The 15,036-nt window shown below is 37.5% G+C and overlaps 1 protein-coding gene across 2 annotated transcripts in view; it reads right to left on the bottom strand.

The window, feature by feature from the left end:
- The window catches only part of Pcca (propionyl-CoA carboxylase subunit alpha), a 310,079-nt gene that overhangs the window by 89,512 nt on the left and 205,531 nt on the right, over positions 1-15,036 (bottom strand). The window lies entirely within an intron of this gene.

Consider the following 15,036-nt stretch of genomic DNA (forward strand, 5'->3'; position numbering starts at 1 on the left):
CCATTTCTAGGGCTTCACTTTCATATCCACAGAAATAAAATTATCTATTCAAATAGTTAAACCATTTGGAGTGATGAGTGTGAACAAAGTAGGCCTATTATTTGTGAAGATGTGTTCTCAAACACAGAAGGATTAATTTAGGCACTTTTCTAGTAATCTGGGAAAGGAGTATGGCACATATATACTTAAAATATGTATTATGTATAAATACTGAAATATATACTTAAAATATATTATATATAAATAATCCAATTATATGTCATATACTACATGTAAATAATACTATATATAGTGTCTTATATGCATAGTATTACACATATGTTCTATCACAGTTGTGTGTGTGTTTGAGTAGATATTACCAGAAATAATATCCAAACTGTGGCCAAACTGAAAGTTAGCAAAGAAAGGAATGGGCAGAAAACAATTAGGACTAGTACAAGAAAGTAATGAGCAAGTTATAGTCATTCCTAAAGATCTCCAGACAGTAACTAATTTAAAAAAACAACATGGTGAAATAATTTCTGTACTTTAATTTCTTATGATACCATTAAAAAACTAAAATATTTCAAGCAAGGCTACTTAGAAATAAGAAAAAGATCAACTCAATTCTCAGTATAAGCCAAATTTGTGGGAAAAGAATTAACAGTCTGAAAAATTATTTTTGTTTCTCTATCTCTCATTAGCTAAAGTTTGACATTCTAAGGTTTACTATAATGTTATTTGAAGTAAATCTCAAGAGACATGCATTAACAACAGAATACAAAATGGATATCAACTGTTCATTTAGATTATAAAAAGAGGGAAAACATCACAATCACAGCTGAAGCAGTTCAAATGAAAGCAGTGTTTCAGTGACTCTCTCTACCACTTCACTCCTAAGCTGAAGCCACTAGCAAAACAGAGGCTTTGGATGAAGTAAATAACTCAATGAGTTTCTTCTGTTCTGTTTTTAATATTTATTTATTTTTATTAAGTCATTGTACAAAGGGGTCTCAAGTCCACAAATCAGGCTATGAGTGCAATGCATCTTGATCAATGTCACCTCTTCCATCATTCTTCCTCATTTTCCCCCATGCTATTCCTACCCTCAAGTTATAGTTCAATTTTTACATGGTGTTCAGTATTTTAAAGACTTTCCCTCCCTCCATTCATTAGCCTCTTCCCCACAAGAACATATTTCAACTTCCTAATTTTCATTTTGTTAAATGGTTCGTTATCAACTAATTTTTAATACAAGTGACTCTACATTATTTAGAGCATGGAGAACCAGACAGAAATGCCGACTGTTGTGAGGTAAATTACCAGAGAAGCCACATTTTGAAGGATCAAATCTTGGGAGTCTTTATTAGAGCATTAGCAGTCTACAGGCAGCTAGTTGTTACAAAGGCCTGCAGCCTGTAAATACCCTTAATGCTGTTAGTGTAATATGGAGGTCAGATCTGGCCAGCGCCATCATTGGCCACATGGCAAGTTGCACTATCTGGCATCTTACCTTGATGGAAGTGCCTGAATTCCTAGGGGAAGGGAAGTCCCATTCTCCAGTGATGGGTGTTCCTGAGTCCCTAGAGACAGGGTTACTGAACCTATCTGTCAGGTGCCCGGGACTGGGTGCTTCCTGTGACCCAGCCCCCTGACCTGACCCTATTTAGGGGCAGGCCAGCTCAGGCGCCATTATGCCATGCCTCATGTCTCCATGTTCCTGTGCTGTGTCCCGTCTCCTGGCTCATCTCCAGTGACCATGGCATCCCAAGTCAGCTCTCCATTGGAGCTGAATTGGTTTGCTGGTATTGTTTTTGTTCTTGCTTTCCTCTCTGGCCTGTTTCTTGACAGTGTTAATAGTATTTGTGGGCTGCAGGCCTTTGTAACAACTGCCTGTCAGCAGACTGCTAATTCTCTAATAAAAACTCCAAGATTTGGTCCTTCAATCTGTGGCTTCTCAGATAATTTATTATATAACATTAGGAAACAGTCTAGAGAGGAAAGATAGAACAAAAACAATACCACCAAACCAATTCAAACCCAATGGAGAGCTTAAGTGGGACGCCATGGTGACCAGAGACGAGCCAGGAGATAGGACACAGGATGCAAACATGGAGACATGTGGAATGGCGTAATGGCGCTTGAGCTTATCTCACCCTAAATAGGTCAGGTCAGGAAGCAGTGTCACAGGAAGCATCCAGTCCCAGGCACTTGACTGACAGGTTCAGTAATGTATAGGTCAAGTTCACACCCTGTTTCCAGGGATTCAGGAACACCCATCACCTGGGGATGGGACTTCCCTTCCTCTAGGAATTCAGGGACACCTATGAAGACAAAATGCCAGATAGTACAACTCACCATGTGACCAATGATGGCATTGGCCAGAACAAACCTCCTTACTTCGCTACATGAACAAAATACGCTAAGGGCCCCTCCCCACAATCTCTCTTCAGCTAAGGGACACTACTTCCTTTTTGCAAAGAGTTTCTATTGACATAAATTGCAATACTTCTAATGTACTCATTATCCTTTTTATTAAACTGTAACCTTTCTGACATCACCCTTACAATAAAAGTTAGAGTAAATAACAATACTTCTAATATTAAGAGCTAAGAGTCAGCATTACATAACTGAGGACTTCTCTTATGGTGAAGGGTGGTCTACAGATGGGCAACCAGAGGCAAAGGGCCACTCCAATAAACTGAAACCATCCAACCAACCTAACAACCATCCCATTGATTTAGATGGTGTTCAAAAAGCTCCTAAAAATGCATATTTGCTGGAATGTCAACACATTCACACAAGTATAAATGAGAGTTTATTAATTCATGTAGTTCTCACTATAGATAATAACTTCTGATAAAAGAGACTGGCAAGCCAGGCACTGGTGGTTCAAGTTTATAATCGGCTCCTTTGGAGGCTGACATCTGAAGCATAGTAGTTCAAAGACAGACTAGGCAGAAAAGTCTGCGAGGCCCCATCTCCAAAATAATCAACAAAAGGCCTGGCTGGCAGTGTGGCTCAAGTAGAAGAATTCAAGAATAGTAAGCTTAAGCAAGCAAGCCTAGCAAGAACACAATGCCCTGAATTCAAGGCCCAGTAGGAAGAGTGGGGGGGGGGGGGGGGGGTTAGGGAAAGATCAGGCAAGTATAGAAACCTTCCAACAATGGATAAGACTACCATGCAAGTTAAACAAACAGCCACCTCTCTGCTCTGGAAAACTGTAAACACACAGAGAAATGGAGAGAATAGCTTGTTTTAAAAATTCAATATACCCATCATCCTAGTTCAAAACTTATCTATTCAAAGGCAGTCTTACTTTGGCTGTATTCCCACTGATTTACCCACCTGCAAGTGCCAGACTTCTGTTTCACTCATAAATTCAATAGTTAGGTTTAGCCTATGCAATGACATGCATCAAATTAGCCAAATAAATTAATATCCAGTAATAGCAGCCATTTCCATTTACTTCACCACAAAGACTCTGGCAACTACTGAAGCAGAAGTGGGAGGGGGATCCCTGAGGGTTGAGGTGGGAGGGGGACAAGAAAGCAGTAGAGCAGATAGCCGTAAAAGGTTACCTGAAAAACAATCAGTCATCACATACACTGCATATTATGACTTCTCCAATTTCTATTTATTGAAGGATGAGGTCAGAATAAAGTGTTCCTGTTAGTCTGGGTCACAAAAGTAATTCAAGATGCATATAAAAACGCTTATTATCATTCAAGTTCTCTAAACCCATTCAACCATTCAGCCCTTTGCTTTCTGATAAGACTGCCAACAACTATGCCAATTAGTGTCAACTGCAATGTTAGATTTCATAACATCTGCACCTGCTTACCAGTTAGTTTACCCTGCAGAAAGGAGTGACTGATGGTTACAAGTCCAGTAATAATCAGCACTAACTGGTTGGTTCTGAGTTAACATTTGCAAATCTACAAATTCACCAATTGGGTTTTATAAGACATACTTTTCCAAATTACATTCTAGTCCTACTTTTGTAGTGGAGAGGAGAAGTTTAGCCATTATATTATAAACTATAACTATACTAATTTTTAAATATTAAGTTTTATAAATGTGGAAAACCTAACATGTGAGAAGCTGAGGATATTATATATTCATTTCAAATAAATATATATAATAAATATGTTACAAATACATTTATTTATAAATTGAAATAAGATATTTTAAAACTGGCAAACGTTAAATTTATGTATTTCCTTTAAACATATGACTCATCTCCCAGAAACACTTACTTATATTTTTGGGATTTTTCCCAGTTTAAGAGAACAACATTTTGGATTAAGATATCTTATAATTTACAAACTAAAATCTGAAGCACATGAGAACAGGAAAAGCATATTTAATATTTGGCATTATATATAATCATATTAGTCCCTACTTCACTTTTACTTTTAAATAATTGCTCACAATTTAAAATCATGCAATACTTTTGAGAGAATGAATACAACAAATCTTATCCTTGGATAAAATGCTTTACTTTGCTTTATTATAATTAGTTTTACTTTTACAATTGAAGCAGATTGAATGTAGCTGATGAAAGCTACTAGAAGTAACATAGTGGTTAAAAACAAAGCGCATTACTAAAGAGAAATAAAAATTGCATGTCAATATCTAAAAGTATGGGAGATGTATATAATGTAGCACATTCTATCTACTATCTAGTGTCATTACTTAAATTGCTAGTTTTCCTCAACAATCTATTCTCCAGCTCTAGCAAGTGGAATAAATGGTAATTTTACCTGCCAAATTTGGCACAAAAAAGGACAAGCAACTTCATTAACAGAACAATGCTTTCAATATGATTTTTTTCCTTTTTCCACCCAGTGCCAAATACTAGAACAATTCAAATCAAGAAATCTAAGCAAAATTACCTCCTCTTGTTAAAGTTTTAATGCTTGAATAAGCAAATGATATATACAGAATGCTAGCAAGAATATCCTCCTTGTAAGTTAGTACATTTCTTGTACTGAAGCTTAATTATAAGCTGGAATTAGGCTATCTATACCCTAGCAAGAATGAAACACCTCTTTCCTAAAGTACTCAATGTGTGATATGGTATGGTATGCCTATATGAATATGTAAAATACTGTGGAGTAGGATTAAACTAAATGACCAGATTTAGATTAAACTTCTAGTAAAATGTCAATCGATACATCCAAACCAATTGTGTAGAGTAGAACAGAAGAGACCTTCGATCTTTGATAAACTAATAGAAGAAACACCACTACCAACCACCTCACCAATTACTAGCAACACTTACTTACACTTTCTTGGTGTTTTTAATAGTATTCTACAAACAAAATTTTAAATTCTTCCAAACTTGTTATCATGAAAGCAATAAGATAACTTCTTCAATTAAACATGATCAACTTGAAGGATTAAAGAAATTTATATTCAGCCACTTCTCAAATTAACTGTCACTAGATTTCAAAGCTAATCATAAGTATTTTTGTCCAACTACATTAATTTTGTAGTTACTCAATGAGGTTCTCCAGTCATTTACAACAAAGGAATGTACTATGCTCATAATCTGTACTTGTTCTCTTTAATCTTATTCCCTATACTACCTATATACATCATATCTAAATTTAATCAACAGATTTTAATTTTTTTAATGACAAAGCAAAATGCTGCCTTAATAAATATGACCAAGACCAAATGTAGAAGCATAGTGACATGACAGTCATTTGTACTAAACTCTGAAATTTTTGTTGAGCTTTAAACAAGTTAGAAAACACCATAACCCCCTTTAAGAATAAGAGTGTTTCCCCCTTAAAAAAAAAAAAAAGCAGAGGAACACCACTGAATCAAAACAGAACTTCCCACACTGGTGATATCCAGATTATGAACGTCTTTACGTTTTAATTCCAACTGTTAAAATTTGTCACTCATTCAGAAAATAAGTTAAACCAAAACAAAAACAAAAAAAAAATAGAGCATGTTCAGGACATTTTTTTTTTTTTTTTTTTTTTTTTTTTGCCAGTCCTGGGCCTTGGACTCAGGGCCTGAGCACTGTCCCTGGCTTCTTTTTGCTCAAGGCTAGCACTCTGCCACTTGAGCCACAGCGCCACTTCTGGCCGTTTTCTATATATGTGGTGCTGGGGAATTGAACCTAGGGCTTCATGTATAGGAGACAAACACTCTTGCCACTAGGCCATATTCCCAGCCCCAGGACATAATATTAAATCAGTTATTTTAGTATGTACTACACTTACTGACTCTTCACAACAATCCTCCAGTGGTACCATTAGCTACAGCTTGCAGATGACAAACCTGAGAAGTTAACTGCCCAAGATTTCCACAAGCAAAGAAGCACATCCAAACCCAAGATGACCTGATTACATCTCAACCCAACCATTGGTATTTGTTGGAGAGGACAGTTAGAGGTAAACGCACAACAGCAAAGACCAATATTATATTGCAAAGAATGGTGAATCTGTAATTGCTGTGGTAAGTCATGATGTCTAGAGTTCATGAGAGCACCATGAATAAAGGCTCTAAATGATGAAGGGACATTCTCCACGAACAGGACCCAGCCCACCCTGCACCTAAACAGTATAGGTGCGCCCTACAGTGGGCAAAGGAGAAACTGCAGGATCTCATGGGTCATCCATCACCAAAGGGACCTGGGGCAGGAAGGAAGGGAAGAGCAGACACATCTGTGATGGGTTCATCAGCTTCACTTGAGAAAATTGTGCCAAATCAACCATTCCATATAGTTTACATTCCATATATACATTGCATGTATTTTATTATATACTCAAAAAATGTATCATAAAGAAAATGAATAACATGAAGAACAGGATATTAACTGGTACTCACAAGTCCTATTGATGTTTGCATATACCTAGATATACAAACTTTTCTTTAAAAATAAATTTTCTTATTTTTAAAACTTTCCACAAATTTTTTCATACAATGGAAATAAATAAATAATGTTGCTAAATAAAAGCAACATTTGATTCTTTTAGAAGGTAGTTATATATGGGTTTGTATGTATACATGTACATACGTATGTATAATGTTACAAAGCTAGGAGACATAATTTAAATTCCACATTCTAATCACTGTACTACTTTGTATATAGGACTGTCTTTGACTCTTACAAGAACCCAGGAATATTATCACTAGTTTAGAGACAAGGGAAACTAAGGCTCAGAAAAGATAACCAACCCTAGCCAGGGTTTCATGGCCAGCAATTCCAAGATTGGCATTTGAATTCAAGTCCATCTGGCCCTTATCTTTTCCTTTGTACCAGTACTTCCTCAGGCACAAGCATGGCAGTGGCTCACAGGGGTTAAGGAATGTTCTTAAAAGGTTACATAACTGATAAGGGCAGAGGAAGTTTCTTGGTCTTCAAAGACTGCTGTTTTCAAATGAAGTTATTGTTTCTTCACCACCCCTTACCTAGCTTCAAATTAAACTTTGTTAAGTGCTGAGAGGAGATGGGTACATTTTTACAAAGTGAAATAATAGAGGAAGAATACAGTTGTCTATGTCCCTATATCTGATGTGATTGATATTTCTTGTTTGTAAGACTGCCCAGTTTGCATAATAGAAAATGTGACCACTGAAATATTTTACTTATTAGCTTCAACTACTAGCAATAGGTTTCCCTAACAAGCTATATTGCAAATGGATAAAAATGACTACTTGCAAATGTTATGACCTTCAACATGTATTTCTACCAAGATTTTTACAGCATTTTCAATAAATAAAAACATTATGAAACCATGTGATACTGTACCAAGGCAGAACCATTAAAGGATACTTTAAATCATACCTAAGATTTTGTAAAATTATTAAATTTGCATTAATGTGATAAAATATTTCTGTACCACATCTACCATTATCACAACACCAGGAGTTTCATAAAATATTCACAAGTCACAAAACACATAATCAAGAAGAGACCGCTAGCCAAATATATATTGGCAATTTCTATAAATCTCTTTCTGTCTGCTATACTTGCTCAAAATATGTTTATTATCTTTTTAAGTTTTTGTATGTGATCTTAAGTGTCTTCAACGGTGGTATATTTTTTACTTCTATGTTTTAGAAACTACCACAGTTTTATAAGAATGAGAAAGTACAGTTATAGCTCAGCCACAAGGAAAAATACAAGTCTGAGATGCTAGATTCTTGGATGAAATATTGAAACAAGACACCAGAAGACTTTGTGGGGTCTATTACTACATCTTTTTTGACGTGAGCTCTGGCTTTGGAACAATTTTAGGCTTCAAAAATCTAAATTAACTTTGTCTTTCCTCAAAGACAAAGAGTAATAAGAAGTTTAAGAGTAGCTTTTAGGATTCTTATAAAAATTGGATGTTAGCACAAAGAAACTTAAGAGATGCAAACCTGTGTCCATGTGTGAATGGCTCCCAAAACCCCCGAAGCAATCTACCCTGGACACAATGAGTGAACAGGATTCTGGGAGAGATCACAGCCCCCTGAAATGTAATTAGAATGGTGGGCAAAAAAGATAAAAGCTGCCTTGATGACAGAGTGTGCCAAACCACAGACACACTCCCTAGAAAAGAGAAGAAAGAATATTACTGGCAGTGTAAATTCAAGTAGCTGTCCTAAATGAAATCTGAAGGCTTGGGGAGAATTTTTAAAGTATCAATAGCAGAGTGTATTTTTAAAAGCATACTTTTTCTATAAAGAATCTACTCTCATTCTTTCAACATAATTACTGAAAAGCATGCAAATCTAACCACAATTACTGTCAGTCAACCATTCTTGTTGATTCACTTCTAAAACAAGCCACCACTGGGTTACATTTTCACTTGCTCATTTTTACCATATATGGACATTGGAATTTGGGGTGTAAGGAACTATTCCACAAGTTTATGTCCATATTTTGGGTTCATGCTTCTCGAAAGCAAAATATGTAAACACACAGCTGCTGTAATCACCTAACAAGAAAAATCTATTCTACAGATCTCTGAATGCCACCAATAACCAGTCTGGGTACAAAAGGAACCTGGGTGAGGCTAGCTATGTTTGCTTAATAATAACAGTTGTATAAACATAAGGTCTTCTCAGTTAAAGGGAAACCAACATCAAAAAGCAGTAAAACATAGAACCCTAAACCCCTGTTTCTTTGAAGAAACCCGTTTGAAGAGAGGTGTTTCTAGTTATGGGTGAATGAAATGAGAATTCAGCTGCAACAAACGGACATCCAGTCCTATGAAGGACTAATTAAATCCATCTGAGGAGCTGCATCTCAAACTGCCTCACACATTTCAAAGGAAAGCACTCGTCCGCCTTTTGCGAAGACATCAAAACATTCCGTTGCAGCTGACGCACATGGAGGCTCTACAGCCATGTTATTTTTATGAACTACAAAGCTCTATAAAAGTAATGTCAAGAGTTTACACTATTTCATTACTGAAAAATCCGAGTTAAGATTGAACATATCTACTTACCACTATTCAAAATTTCTGGTCTGCAGTTCAACTTTCATAGATCTTCTCAATGACCACCACCTCTCCCCCACCCCCCAAAAAGAGAAAGAAGATGTATCAATATTTAAAGGGCTTCACACATTTGTTAGGTATATGTGGTCAAAAAATAATTTTAAAAATTAGCCACAGTTAGAGCTACTATTTTCTTCTCATACATAAAAGCAGGATTTTAATGTTAAGAATTTGGTGGCTAATAAAAGCCAGTAGAAGAAACTGAGGACTGGAAACAGCGGTTTAACAAAAATACTCCATTTCACATCTATTACTTGGGCTATGGGGTAGTAGAAGAAAACTGCATCTAGAATTTGGAGTACTATCTCAAGAGAATAAGGTTATCTTAATGTCAATTCTCTCAAGGTTTTGTAACTTTCTATCATTTGTCACAGTGAGTGATATAATCATAACAATCACATTTTTCTTAAGGAACACAGTTATTAGATGTGACTATAGGTGACAAACTTCTTACATAGGAGAAATGCAAGACTTCAACTACCCTCCTAAAAACAAAGATAAAAACTGACCCCATGCACATGGCTGCTATAATTCAGTTTCTAGGTTCAGTGGTGAACACTTGCCCAGAAGGCACTAGGATCTGGATTCAAACCCAAGTATTGCAAACAACAACAAATACGTTCCTCAAAAAGAGATTGTCAAAAAAAGGGGGAGAGGGGTACTTAGCCATCAGAAGGCTCTGGCTTCTGGCTTCTCTCCTCACCAAGTAATCATGGGTAGGTTACTCAGTTTTCTCAGCCAAGTATGTTCTTTCCTATTGAGTTAGGAGCTGGCGCAAGGAAACCAAATTCCTAGTCTTTAAAAATCTAGGGTTCCCACCCCCCCCAAAATTCGAATTCATGGAAACACTAAATAGATATGTTTGAAGTCCAACTTAGTTACTCACATAATGGAGACATGTGAGCTACCTTCTTTTTCCACTTCCTCTGACTCAAGAAAATTTAGAGTATTCCATGGCAGTTTAGAAAAATGTGCTCTAACTCAAGTTTCAGGCCAGAAGAAACTTTACTACAGAGCCTAAGTTCCTAGGAACAATACCTGGTGCTACATTCCTGACAAACAAAACCTACAGTAAAAAGAAGAGTAGAGGGCTGGGAATATGGCCTAGTGGTAGAGTCCTTGCCTCATACACATGAAGTCCTGGGTTCAATTCCTCAGCACCACATATACAGAAAAAGCCCAAAAGTGGCTCTGTGGCTCAAATGGCAGAGTGCTAGCCTTGAGCAAAAAGAAGCCAGGGACAGTGCTCAGGCCCCGAGGTCAAGCCCCAGGACTGGCACATACATACACACACACACACACACACACACACACAAAAAAAAAAAAAAAAAAAGAAGAGTAGATTTTTATATACTGGTATGATCTGTTTCAAAATATTGCCTGGTATTATGCACTTAAGACTTCACATTCAGCAACAGAAAATTACCCACAAACAGGGCTGATCCCAGGTAACTTAAAAATGACACTTTCAGAAAAAGTGTATATATACACATATATATACATATATATGCATATATATATTCAGGTCATGAGTATCGATTATAATTTGACATATTTTAAATAAAGCATAAAGACTAAGGATGTAGCATAAGAGGTAGAGTGCCTGTGTAGTACATGAGATTTTGGATTTCATCCCCATTGCATTGCAAAGCAATAAAATAAAGTGAAAAAATAGAATAGCTGAATAAAAATCAAATTTAAAATGCCATACCAAATTAAAAATTGTAAGGACTGATATACTCTATGAACATATATGGATTACAGTTTTAAAATGCATTTAGTATTAACTTTAATAATCACCTGTAAGCAAATTAGTAAAATACACAATGTGTGTAAATAGAAGCTGCTGTAAAAGTTGTTAGAAGTTGTGGAAATCACTCTACAGTGGGTGAAAGAGTGAGTTTACAGGACAAATTACCCCTAAAATATGCCCTTGGCATATGGATTACTTTAAGTGAAGGAATGGCAGGTGCCTGCAGGCTTCTCTGAGCCTTATAACACTTCAAGAGAGTGGCCTCACTGATGCACCATTGAAAAGAAGCATCCTTATGGTGAGAAGAAATATACAGGCCTCCTAACCATCCCTGCTCACCACCCTTCTCTCACCCTGATATGCCCTCGCACCTCTCCCAGGACTCTCCACCCCTCATCAAGACACTCAGGTTTAACCGTTTCTTCTTAGAAAGGTAAAAACTACATTAAACAAAGGTATACATTTCTCACTTGACAGTCTCTTTTTTACAGGGGCCTCAGTTGAGAGTTTAAAAGGGCAGAAGGGATAGACCGTTTTAGTCTCCTCCTCTTTGAGAGGCTATAGAAAAACTTGAGATAGACAGGTGATCTACATAGATGGGCCAATTGCCCTCCTGCTGCAAATATGCCACAGTAACATAGCTTTGTCCATCACAAAGCCACTATATCATGCTTTGCAGTTTCCACTGCTGATTAATTTCTTGCTGTTGTTCAAGATGTTGATTTCTAAGTCCAAATGTAAGTAAATTAATTTGAGCTTGCTTTACTAGTTATCTTTAGTTAGTCACAAATGAAAGTAATCAGCTTACAAATAATGGCCTCCAAATTTGACTTATGAGAGACTAAAACTGCATTCCACATTCTGAATGGAAAGCATGTGCTTAAAAAACTGAAAATGCTTTAAATCAGCATTTTATTTTATCTTTTCCCAAGAATATAAGAAAATTTGAGATAACACAAGGATCAATTAATCAGTTTATATATAATAAAATGATTTTAATAAGCACATATATTAATTTAAGTATTTCAGTTTTATTTGTCCTCAAAAGTAATTAAACAATATTCTGTAAAAATGCATTTCAACATATTAAATATAACATGTACCAGAAAAATCAACAAATTAAATTTAACTAAACATAGCCTTATTAAAATTTTAGTAAAATGTAAAATGCACTTTCATTGTAAAGAGTTTCAAAACATTCATAGCAGGGGATAATGCTCAATGCTACAGCATTTGCCTAACTTAGGCAAGGTCCTGATCCCCAGTGTGCACACACACACACACACACGTACGTGCACGCGCGCGAGCGTGCACACACACACACAGACAGAATCTGATTCGATCAAATGAGTTCATTTGCCAAAGCTGGCACCTGTGGCTCATGCCTGTAATCGTAGCAACTCAGGAGGCTGAGATCTGAGGATCATGGTCAAAGCCAGCTCAGGCGGGAAAACCTGTGAGATTCTTGTCTTCAATTAACCACTAGAAAAATGGAAGTGGTGCTGTAGCTCTAAGTGGTACAGCACTAGCCTTCAGAGAAAATGCTCAATCCCTGAGTTCAAGCCCCACAATTAATAACAACAACTAAAAAAAAGTATGACAAATTTACTCATTCATATTTCAATCAAAACACACATTGCTTTTTATAAGTTATCAATTTAAAAACAACTTGGAATTCAGAAAACTGTTGATCAGTATTCAAAATTGCTCATTCAGAGATGGCTAGAAGAAAATAAATGGCCAACGTTCTCTCTATCTCCTCTTCCTCTCCCTCAGATAAGAATGGAGCTACCGGGGCTGGGGATATGGCCTAGTGGCAAGAGTGCCTGCCTCGGATACACGAGGCCCTAGGTTCGATTCCCCAGCACCACATATACAGAAAACGGCCAGAAGCGGCGCTGTGGCTCAAGCGGCAGAGTGCTAGCCTTGAGCAGGAAGAAGCCAGGGACAGTGCTCAGGCCCTGAGTCCAAGGCCCAGGACTGGCAAAAAAAAAAAAAAAAAAAAAAAAGAATGGAGCTACCTCTGCTCTCTCTTTAATTTAGCCCTTGATATTTAACTACTTCTTCCTTTTGGCACCTATTATAGCATTTAAGAATGCTGACACTGAGCTGGGAGATAGAGTTGCATGGTAGAACATGCGTATGCATTCAATCTGCAGTAAAAGCTCACATTTACTCTAATTTCATAATAAATCCTTCCTCTACACTACGGCCCTGTCAGACAACAGTGCTCACCTCCATGCCCTCTTGTCTTTCTTAGGCCAGTCACTCATGCCACAGTTCACTTATCTCCATCATACAATTTTTTTTCTATCCCCATTACACCAGTGAAACTGCTCTCAGTTGGTTTTGCTAAAGCCAACCAATGGACAGTTTTTATTTAATGAGACCTCACAATATTTACTGGCACCACTGACTTCATCTGGTTAAAACAGTCTGTTCCTTTACACTCTGAGATTTTGTAGCACTTCAGAGGTGGGAACTCAGGAACCACAATTGGAATCCTGGGTCTTAATATCCACTGGGCTACCAGATGTGTGACTTTGGGGAAAGGGATTCGTCTTTCTATACTTCCGTTTCCTCACATTTAAAATGAAAATACTAATAGCACTTCAGCTTCCTAGACCTAAAGTATTATTGATGTAAAGATTAAAAGATCTACACGCAAATATGTATACACACACATATATAGTGACTACAAATATTAAATGGCATATTGTATATGCCGTAGTGCTAAACATATATTAGTTACTATTATTACAGCTCAATCCATGCTGGTTTTATCTTCTATCTATATCTCTAGAGCTGATTCTAATTTTAAACCTCTCTCACTCTGATCTGTTTTTGTCCATTGTCAAAGCACTGGTAGTCAAGGCTCACATCACCTCACCTCAACTGTTGCTATAGCCTCCTGCAGCTCTCCTCAACCCCGCTTTGCCTTTTGTGAACTCCTCTCCAGAAGTGCACTTAGTCATAGTGGTCTTCCCAAACACCCTGGTGCACAGCTTGCTGCAAGGCCCGGGCCTCTGCACTGCCCTCCAGCCCCACTCCAGCCAGGATCATTCACAGGGCTGACAGGCTTCTGCAGCTCTCCCCGCTGTTCCTCCACACCCCACCTCTCGCTGCCCTTCGCCCTGCCCACCCGCCGGCCTCCAGTCCCCAGTTGCTCATGACTTCTTCCATTTTCCAACACATCAGATGTCTCCTTGTACTTTCTATACATGCTGGACAGTTTCCTCCACTAACCATCTCCAAGTCCAGGTTTGGGGCTCCCGCCTTGGTTCGCCCTATCACCCACTCTCCCAATACCATGTGCTTGTCCTACTTTATAGACACAGATTTGCTTGTTATCCTCAACAAATGACAGGGGGATGAAAAGTAAGCTATATTCTCAACCCCACTCTGGCAGTACAGTACTTTGAACTCAGGGTCTCACGCTTGGCAGACCGGCATTCTACCTCTTAAACCACATCCTCAGCCTTTTTCATGCTTTCGTTATTTTTCAGATAGGATCGCACTTTTTTTTCCTAGAGCTGAGCTCAGAACACCAAGTTCCTACTGTAATTCCTCCTGCATAGGAAGGATTACACATACATGCCACCACATCTGGCTTTTTTTTTTTTTTTGAGATGGGGGCTAAGAGGGTTTGCTAACTTTTTGCCCATGATTCTCCATTTTTATCCCAGATTGCAAACATGGTTACATACATGAGCCACCAGGGCCGGCCTCCATTCTCTTTCTTGATTACCACTGCTTCTCTAGAAACTGTGTCATAGGACATACTCAGTGAAC

Source organism: Perognathus longimembris, chromosome 3 (assembly GCF_023159225.1).
Source record: "Perognathus longimembris pacificus isolate PPM17 chromosome 3, ASM2315922v1, whole genome shotgun sequence".
In the NCBI taxonomy this organism is placed as follows: domain Eukaryota; kingdom Metazoa; phylum Chordata; class Mammalia; order Rodentia; family Heteromyidae; genus Perognathus; species Perognathus longimembris.